The sequence below is a fragment of the Acomys minous genome (genome assembly GCF_964271855.1).
Source record: "Acomys minous genome assembly, chromosome: 5".
Classification (NCBI taxonomy): Eukaryota; Metazoa; Chordata; class Mammalia; order Rodentia; family Muridae; genus Acomys; species Acomys minous.
The window spans coordinates 27,714,829-27,725,466 of NC_140494.1; the positions used below are offsets into that span (position 1 = coordinate 27,714,829).

The window sequence follows — 10,638 nt, forward strand, 5'->3', positions numbered from 1 at the left end:
CCCGCTTTCTCATCAGATCTTTTCCAGCAGGCCTCCACACAGTAGTTTAACAAACTGGCATTAATTATATGCCTAACAGAACCACAAAGATACAGCGCCACGCCATAGGAACTGTACAGCAGCGCGTTTAAGTTAGGCTCAGATCATCTGTTAAATGCCAGCCTCTTTAAAGGAAATCCAGTGACGAGCTCCCCCATTCAGCACACCCACTGCGTTCATCTCCGAAGATAGGCATGGATCCCTAGACTCTTGGAGACTCCCAGGTTCGCCTTCCTGATGATCACCAAGCCGGCTTGTTGCAGTGCTGAAGTAGGCCCCAGGCTCTGATGTTGGAATTGGGTTTGCGCTGATGACGTTAGCATTTCCTGTAAGCCAAATGTGTTTTACCCAGGTGGTTCTCTTTCCTCAATGCCTAGAATAATTTTTTGCCAAAGAAAAATAACAAAGATGTTGTAGATCTTCCAAAGAGTAAGGCTTTCTCTTCAGTCTGGATTCCAGGTTAAGGATTTCTTTGAACATTGAGGCAAGGGGCTGAAAATACAGCCAAACGACTACGAATTCCTGGCTCAGAGAGACTCTGCCTCAAAGAAATAAGGAAGATACCGGATGGGAGTGTTCTCTCTCTCTCTCTTTCTCTCTCTCTCTCTCTCTCTCTCTCTCTCTCTCTCTCTCTCTCTCTCTCAAACACACACACACACACACACACACACACACACACACACACACACACACAGAGAGAGAGAGAGAGAGAGAGAGAAGAGAGAGAGAGAGAGAGAGAGAGCGCCAGGGAGGACACACTGAAAGTATCAAAGGACAGCCAAGTTGTCTGAGATGTTTTTAATCCCAGTGCAGCTCCTGTAAGACAGAAGCTGCTGATGGTTCTCCGACCCCTGTGCAGCTTAGCTAACCCAAGCAACAGTCACAACAACCAATGCTTGTCAACTTCTTCTTACATTCCTGTCACTCAAGACAAGTCATAATCTTGACTATCACAAAACCTTTGTCTTTTCCCTCTTCTCTTCCCAACTAAATTGCTGGAAGACTCAAGTTTTAACGGCGCTAATGAGCATAAAACCTGTGGGTGGTGTAGAAATAGTGGGTCTTGCGTCAAATGCATAAAAATTCCATAAAGGAGCAACACCTAAAGGTGTGCACAGGCCTTTGTAAAGAAAAGGTTGACCTGGACGGCAGAATGGTTAGCGAGATTTCCTGGAGGATCTCTTGAGTCTTTATACACTGTTTACTTCTGTTGTTTTGTTGAGACTGGGTCTCTCATAGCTTTAGCTAACTCACTGTGGAGACCAGACTGGCCTCAAACTGTGAGACTCTTCCGGTCTCTGCTTTTTAAGTGTTGGGATTACAGGCATGTGCCACCATGCCAGGTCAGAAGACTCCTAGAAAGAATAAAGCTTTGTTCCGGGTCTTTCTGTAAGTATGTTTTAAAATAGCCACAGCCACATTAACAGAAATAATATCAGAAAAGATATGTAACTGTGTTTTTGTTACGGTGTTATACACATCAGACTACTGGGAAGAGGTTTTTGTAATTCCTTTTTTTTTTTTTTAATAAATAAGTGTGTGGGTGCATGCATGTGCACTTGCGCACACATGTATGGCTACTCAGCCCTAAGAAAGTTTTGCCTTTGAGGTTTCTCTTGCAATCCTGGGCAATACTCAATTGCTCTTTAAGACCCACAGCCCCACAGCCCCAGAACACTTGACAGGCTCAGTCCTGGGACTTCCTCACCCTTCAGAAATCTTGAGTTCAACACCTGGGCTGTGACCCCCTCCCCATCATCACCTGGGCTATGACCCCCTCCCCATCATCACCTGGGCTGTGACCCCCTCCCCATCATCACCTGGGCTGTGACCCCCTCCCCACCATCACCTGGGCTGTGACCCCCTCCCCATCATCACCTGGGCTGTGACCCCCTCCCCATCATCACCTGGGCTGTGACCCCCTCCCCATCATCACCTGGGCTGTGACCCCCTCCCCACCATCACCTGGGCTGTGACCCCCTCCCCATCATCACCTGGGCTGTGACCCCCTCCCCATCATCACCTGGGCTGTGACCCCCTCCCCATCATCACCTGGGCTGTGACCCCCTCCCCACCATCACCTGGGCTGTGACCCCCTCCCCATCATCACCTGGGCTGTGACCCCCTCCCCACCATCACCTGGGCTATGACCCCCTCCCCATCATCACCTGGGCTGTGACCCCCTCCCCATCATCACCTGGGCTGTGACCCCCTCCCCACCATCACCTGGGCTGTGACCCCCTCCCCATCATCACCTGGGCTGTGACCCCCTCCCCATCATCACCTGGGCTGTGACCCCCTCCCCACCATCACCTGGGCTGTGACCCCCTCCCCACCATCACCTGGGCTGTGACCCCCTCCCCATCATCACCTGGGCTGTGACCCCCTCACCACCATCACTTGGGCTGTGACCCCCTCCCCACCATCACCTGGGCTGTGACCCCCTCCCCATCATCACCTGGGCTGTGACCCCCTCCCCACCATCACTTGGGCTGTGACCCCCTCCCCATCATCACCTGGGCTGTGACCCCCTCCCCATCATCACCTGGGCTGTGACCCCCTCCCCACCATCACCTGGGCTGTGACCCCCTCCCCATCATCACCTGGGCTGTGACCCCCTCCCCATCATCACCTGGGCTGTGACCCCCTCCCCATCATCACCTGGGCTGTGACCCCCTCCCCATCATCACCTGAGCTGTGACCCCCTCCCCATCATCACCTGGGCTGTGACCCCCTCCCCACCATCACCTGGGCTGTGACCCCCTCCCCATCATCACCTGGGCTGTGACCCCCTCCCCATCATCACCTGGGCTGTGACCCCCCCATCATCACCCGGGCTGTGACCCCCTCCCCATCATCACCCAGGCTGTGACCCCCTCCCCATCATCACCCAGGCTGTGACCCCCTCCCCACCATCACCTGGGCTGTGACCCCCTCCCCACCATCACTTGGGCTGTGCCCCCCTCCCCACCATCACCTGGGCTGTGACCCCCTCCCCACCATCACCTGGGCTGTGACCCCCTCCCCACCATCACCTGGGCTGTGCCCCCCTCCCCATCATCACCCGGGCTGTGACCCCCTCCCCATCATCACCTGGGCTGTGACCCCCTCCCCATCATCACCTGGGCTGTGACCCCCTCCCCATCATCACCTGGGCTGTGACCCCCTCCCCATCATCACCTGGGCTGTGACCCCCTCCCCACAATCAATTGGGCTGTGACCCCCTCCCCATCATCACCTGGGCTGTGACCCCCTCCCCATCATCACCTGGGCTGTGACCCCCTCCCCATCATCACCTGGGCTGTGCCCCCCTCCCCATCATCACCTGGGCTGTGACCCCCTCCCCACCATCACCTGGGCTGTGACCCCCTCCCCACCATCACTTGGGCTGTGACCCCCTCCCCATCATCACCTGGGCTGTGACCCCCTCCCCATCATCACCCGGGCTGTGACCCCCGCCCATCATCACCCAGGCTGTGACCCCCTCCCCATCATCTCCCAGGCTGTGACCCCCTCCCCACCATCACCTGGGCTGTGACCCCCTCCCCATCATCACTTGGGCTGTGACCCCCTCCCCATCATCACCTGGGCTGTGCCCCCCTCCCCATCATCACCTGGGCTGTGACCCCCTCCCCATCATCACTTGGGCTGTGCCCCCCTCCCCATCATCACCTGGGCTGTGCCCCCCTCCCCATCATCACCCAGGCTGTGACCCTCTCCCCACCATCACCTGGGCTATGACCCCCTCCCCATCATCACCTGGGCTGTGACCCCCTCCCCATCATCACCTGGGCTGTGACCCCCTCCCCACCATCACTTGGGCTGTGACCCCCTCCCCATCATCACCCGGGCTGTGACCCCCTCCCCATCATCACCTGGGCTGTGACCCCCTCCCCATCATCACCCAGGCTGTGACCCCCTCCCCATCATCACCCAGGCTGTGACCCCCTCCCCACCATCACCTGGGCTGTGACCCCCTCCCCACCATCACTTGGGCTGTGACCCCCTCCCCATCATCACCTGGGCTGTGACCCCCTCCCCACCATCACCTGGGCTGTGACCCCCTCCCCACCATCACTTGGGCTGTGACCCCCTCCCCACCATCACCTGGGCTGTGACCCTCTCCCCATCATCACCTGGGCTGTGCCCCCCTCCCCACCATCACCTGGGCTGTGACCCCCTCCCCATCATCACCTGGGCTGTGACCCCCTCCCCATCATCACCTGGGCTGTGCCCCCCTCCCCATCATCACCTGGGCTGTGACCCCCTCCCCATCATCACTTGGGCTGTGCCCCCCTCCCCATCATCACCTGGGCTGTGACCCCCTCCCCATCATGACCTGGGCTATGACCCCCTCCCCACCATCACCTGGGCTGTGACCCCCTCCCCATCATCACCCAGGCTGTGACCCTCTCCCCACCATCACCTGGGCTATGACCCCCTCCCCATCATCACCTGGGCTGTGACCCCCTCCCCATCATCACCTGGGCTGTGACCCCCTCCCCACCATCACTTGGGCTGTGCCCCCCTCCCCACCATCACCTGGGCTGTGACCCCCTCCCCACAATCAATTGGGCTGTGACCCCCTCCCCATCATCACCTGGGCTGTGACCCCCTCCCCATCATCACCTAAGCTGTGACCCCCTCCCCATCATCACCTGGGCTGTGACCCCCTCCCCACCATCACCTGGGCTGTGACCCCCTCCCCATCATCACCTGGGCTGTGACCCCCTCCCCATCATCACCTGGGCTGTGACCCCCTCCCCACCATCACTTGGGCTGTGACCCCCTCCCCATCATCACCTGGGCTGTGACCCCCTCCCCATCATCACCTGGGCTGTGACCCCCTCCCCATCATCACCCAGGCTGTGACCCCCTCCCCATCATCACCCAGGCTGTGACCCCCTCCCCACCATCACCTGGGCTGTGACCCCCTCCCCACCATCACTTGGGCTGTGACCCCCTCCCCATCATCACCTGGGCTGTGACCCCCTCCCCATCATCACCCAGGCTGTGACCCTCTCCCCACCATCACCTGGGCTATGACCCCCTCCCCATCATCACCTGGGCTGTGACCCCCTCCCCATCATCACCTGGGCTGTGACCCCCTCCCCACCATCACTTGGGCTGTGCCCCCCTCCCCACCATCACCTGGGCTGTGACCCCCTCCCCATCATCACCTGGGCTGTGACCCCCTCCCCACCATCACCTGGGCTGTGACCCCCTCCCCACCATCACTTGGGCTGTGACCCCCTCCCCATCATCACCTGGGCTGTGACCCCCTCCCCATCATCACCTGGGCTGTGACCCCCTCCCCATCATCACCTGGGCTGTGACCCCCTCCCCATCATCACCCAGGCTGTGACCCCCTCCCCACCATCACCTGGGCTGTGACCCCCTCCCCACCATCACTTGGGCTGTGACCCCCTCCCCATCATCACCTGGGCTGTGACCCCCTCCCCATCATCACTTGGGCTGTGCCCCCCTCCCCATCATCACCTGGGCTGTGACCCCCTCCCCATCATCACCCAGGCTGTGACCCTCTCCCCACCATCACCTGGGCTATGACCCCCTCCCCATCATCACCTGGGCTGTGACCCCCTCCCCATCATCACCTGGGCTGTGACCCCCTCCCCACCATCACCTGGGCTGTGACCCCCTCCCCATCATCACCTGGGCTGTGACCCCCTCCCCATCATCACCTGGGCTGTGACCCCCTCCCCATCATCACCTGGGCTGTGACCCCCTCCCCATCATCACCTGGGCTGTGACCCCCTCCCCATCATCACCTGGGCTGTGACCCTCTCCCCATCATCACCTGGGCTATGACCCCCTCCCCATCATCACCTGGGCTGTGACCCCCTCCCCACCATCACCTGGGCTGTGACCCCCTCCCCATCATCACCTGGGCTGTGACCCCCTCCCCATCATCACCTGGGCTGTGACCCTCTCCCCATCATCACCTGGGCTATGACCCCCTCCCCATCATCACCTGGGCTGTGACCCCCTCCCCATCATCACCTGGGCTGTGACCCCCTCCCCACCATCACCTGGGCTGTGACCCCCTCCCCATCATCACCTGGGCTATGACCCCCTCCCCATCATCACCTGGGCTGTGACCCCCTCCCCATCATCACCTGGGCTATGACCCCCTCCCCATCATCACCTGGGCTGTGACCCCCTCCCCATCATCACCTGGGCTATGACCCCCTCCCCATCATCACCTGGGCTATGACCCCCTCCCCATCATCACCTGGGCTGTGACCCTCTCCCCATCATCACCTGGGCTATGACCCCCTCCCCATCATCACCTGGGCTGTGACCCCCTCCCCATCATCACCTGGGCTGTGACCCCCTCCCCATCATCACCTGGGCTGTGACCCCCTCCCCATCATCACCTGGGCTGTGACCCCCTCCCCAACATCACTTGGGCTGTGACCCCCTCCCCATCATCACCTGGGCTGTCACCCCCTCCCCATCATCACCCGGGCTGTGACCCCCTCCCCATCATCACCTGGGCTGTGCCCCCCTCCCCACCATCACCTGGGCTGTGACCCCCTCTCCATCATCACCTGGGCTGTGACCCCCTCCCCATCATCACCTGGGCTGTGACCCCCTCCCCACCATCACCTGGGCTGTGACCCCCTCCCCACCATCACCTGGGCTGTGACCCCCTCCCCATCATCACCTGGGCTGTGCCCCCCTCCCCATCATCACCCAGCTGTGCTCCCCTCCCTGCCTGTGGTATGGAATGACAACCTTACCAGCATAAGCACACATGATCAGCCAGGACACTTGTAGCCAAAACAACTGAAAGTGGGCACCTTTACCATCTGGATATTAATATATAATCCTTTCTTTCTAAGGGTTTCAAATCAGCAGGACACTGAATAAGCAAGTGTTTAAGAAGATTGAGAGTAAGAGATGGCTGCTCTGCTGGGGAAAAGGCACTTGCCACCAAGAGCAATGACCACCTCCTCTTCTCTGCCATCCTTGTTCATACCTTCCGCCTTTAATCGTTCACATTTTCCTTATTGATCTGCAAACACTGGTAGAGATGTTCACAACATGGACCCCTGTGCCAGCTGCCTGGTAAAGCAGCTCCTGTTCTTTCTAGTCCCCCTCTCACAGCGATGTCCTCGGAAGGATAAACCGTCGTCATTTCATCCTGATTAAGTCGGTTGCTCACACCTTGTGCTCTTTGTGCGTACTGAAGAAATCCTATGCTGGTTCAGGATCATAAAAAAATGCTCTTCTGGACTGCTGAGATGATTCAAAGGGTAAAGGAGCCTGTTGCTGACCCTGATGATCTGAGTTCAGTCCTCAGGACGGACATAATGGAGGGTGAGAATCCAATCTCTAAAAGCTGTCCTCTGACCTCCACACACCAAGGCATGTACACACTTTCCCTACACACACACACACACACACACACACACACACACACACACACACACACTTTAAATTTTGCTGGCCACATTTTAGACTTGCACTCTGCCCTCCAGCTTCTGTCATTTGACAGCCTTTGTAGGTTTTTCCCGGGTATGCATGCCAAGTGTCCCAGCACCACTGGCTGCACAGCCTGCCTTTGCCAGCTCTGTCCATTCTGAGGTTTCTAGCATCTGTAGGTCTCCTTATTACATCCTTTTTGTCTCTCCTGACTAATTCACGTTGCTGTTAGCCTAACATTTTATAAGCCTCTATGATCTGGTTCTCCTTAAGGTTGTCTTGATTGCTCTTATTAATCACCCTCCCATTTAAATTTGACAAACTATTAAATTCTGCAAGAAAAATAAATCCTGCTTGAATATTTTTGGGGGGAACGGCATTGAATTAATTATCACTTGGAGGAGAATTGGCCATTTTCTTGGTTTTTCATATAGTTCTCTCAACATTTATTCCATTCTCTTTATTATAATTGACTATATAATCATATGAGCAGACTCCTTATCCTCACTTTCTACAGTCAGGGGAAGAGAAAGCAGCAGCTAAGAGGTCACAAGGCAGGAAGGGCACTCGCCAGGATATAATTCCCTGATGCCATTTTGCCCCAATATCTCCAAGTGGGTGACTGCACTTGTATAAAATGAACATGCCCCACTGTTTGCAGCTTCTTCCAAGAGTGCAGACTCTCTGCGTAGATTTTACCAAGCATTCCCCTTCAGTGTCACTTGCTCTGGGGCTTGACTGTCTTCAAAGATGATTTTTCACCATGCCCATATCCACCCAACCATTAAACTCCGCATTGAAGATGTCGCTTGTCTACTTTAAGGGCCTCAGCTAGCATAACTGTGCTTGAGGGAAATTCCTCTGTGGAGAGTTATGTCATCTGTAGGAAGTGATATTTCTTTTTCTTCTTTGTTGCTGTTGCTGTCATTTTGTTGTTATTATTTGCTTTTTCAAAAATTTTGCGACTTAGGATCAATCTGTAACAGAGGACAACTTGAATTCTTGGTCCTTCCTTCCACCTCACAAGGAAAGGCTTACAGTTGTTCCTCCTACCCCGATCCTCACTCCTCTCAGAATGTCCCCGTCTTAAACTTCATAGCAGCACTGTAAACTTCACAGAAAGCCAGCACACTTACACACTGCACAGAAAGCCAGCACACTTAACACACTGCACAGAAAGCCAGCACACTTACACACTGCACAGAAAGCCAGCACACTTACACACTGCACAGAAAGCCAGCACACTTAACACACTGCACAGAAAGCCAGCACACTTACACACTGCACAGAAAGCCAGCACACTTAACACACTGCACAGAAAGCCAGCACACTTACTTCTATCTTCATTGCATTTTGATTGTTGTTTCTCCCTGGCTTGTTTGTTTAGAGGCAGCGTCTTGCTGTGTCACCCAAGCTACCTCTGAACTCAAGGATCTCCTGCTTCAGCACCTTTGGGTTGCCACGGGTTGCTGGTCATCAGAGGTTTGCTGAGGTGAAGGAAGTTGCACCATCAGTCTGGTCTGCGCAGGTTTTAGCACAATGGTTCATAGACGCTATCCCGAGACTTTTCTGGGGCTGTGTCACCAGGAGGGGTTTTGTGCTGTGCTGTGCTGTGCTGTGTGAACTATTAAGATGGTGTGATACAGTTCCTGTTATAATGTTAGATCAGGCACTCCAGAGAAGGCAGTACTGATGATGCTAGCCTGCTCTGCCAATGCTTGGGGGATTCTTGCCTTCAGGTGCGTGGAGAAGGTCGGTGTGTAGTCTCTTTCCTAACAGTGCCCTTTCCGCTTTTCACAGTCAGGTGGAGAGATGCCTCAATGGATGAGAGGGCTTGCCATTAAGCCCCAGGACCTCAGTTTGATTCCTGAGGCCCCCACAGTGGAAAGGCAGTGATACCTGCAAGTCCATCCTTTCTGACCTCATATGTATGGTATTGTATACACGCGTGCACATGCACGCATACACACACACACACACACACACACACACACACACACACAAATAAATATGTATAAAATACAGACTTATAACAAAACCAATATTTTATTTGTCCACTATACATGTAGGAAGTTTCTACTCTTCGAAAGGCTCTGCGAGACTACTTGTTCCCTAAATATACACTTAAAAATCTATTTATAAAAATATCTGGGGCTGGTGTTTATTTTGTGGGAAAGTTTTTTAACTACTGCCTTAAATTCTTTAAAAAATTATAGGCTCCTCCAGGCGTTTATTACTTTTTAACTCAGTTTTAAAATTTATACTTTTCTAGGAATTTTTCCATCTCAACTTAGTCTTTAAGAAACATCAATTTAATTATAATATTCCCTAAAAAATGTAGTCGCTGTTGCTGCAGCACTGTGAATTTGATTCCTTATTCCTGCTCCTGTCATTGCTCTCAGATCCTTAAAGTAGAAGCATAACATTTCTTCCCTTTGGGGCCACACAGTGCACACCAAGCTGCTTCTTCGCTGTGTGAGACACATTTTAATACATCATTTTCCCTCCATTTCTTAATATCTAGTTTTAACTACTTTTTAATTTCTATGCTTTCTTTGAGCTGTGGGCACACACACATGAACAGGCCATAGAAGGACTTCTGTCGAAAGTCTCTCCATTTTCACAGAATTTTTTTGAGAGTCCATCGTTGAACCTGAAGCATGCCAATCTGAAGAAGAGATAAACATGGTGGGGTTTTTTTTGTTTGTTTGTTTGTTTAGATCACAAGTGGGGGATTAGAAAAGACTTGTGAGAGAGCAGGTGATGTTTATCCCCTTAGAAGTCAAACCATCATGTGGAGTAGATTGGTTATTAACCAGTTGAAAACATCCTTGAACAAATTCTGAGAGGAGGTATAAAAATGAGCCAAAAACAAGAGGCTGGGCCTTTGGAGACTTGGGATAGTTTTGGTTGTTCATTGCTCCACTTCGAGACGCTCCTAGAGAGAACCGCTCGAGGGAAGGCTTCAGGGCTCCGGGCACCAGCTGAGGTTCTGGGTTCTGGTTGTTCCAGGTTCCAGCAGAAGAAATCCTGCTGACTATGCCAGGAGAATCATTTGTCAGAACTGATATCCTTATGGTTTCATTGTTGTATTCCTTAATCTTCTTTTCCTATTGTTTAGGTTATTCAGGTTATAATTGAGGTACACTT

At 54.1% G+C, this 10,638-nt stretch overlaps 2 long non-coding RNA genes across 2 annotated transcripts in view; one reads left to right on the forward strand and one right to left on the reverse strand.

The window, feature by feature from the left end:
* LOC311597365 overlaps positions 1 to 8,907 on the reverse strand; it is a 28,284-nt gene extending 19,377 nt beyond the window's left edge. Inside the window, exon 1 of the long non-coding RNA XR_014779203.1 lies at positions 8,824 to 8,907. This is a non-coding gene — a long non-coding RNA (uncharacterized lncRNA). The remainder of the gene's footprint in view (positions 1 to 8,823) is intronic.
* On the forward strand, positions 209 to 9,404 carry LOC311597367. Its single transcript, XR_014779205.1, has 3 exons — positions 209 to 309; positions 6,906 to 7,383; positions 9,289 to 9,404. It is a non-coding gene; the product is annotated as an uncharacterized lncRNA (long non-coding RNA).
* Positions 9,405 to 10,638: the final 1,234 nt, after the last annotated feature.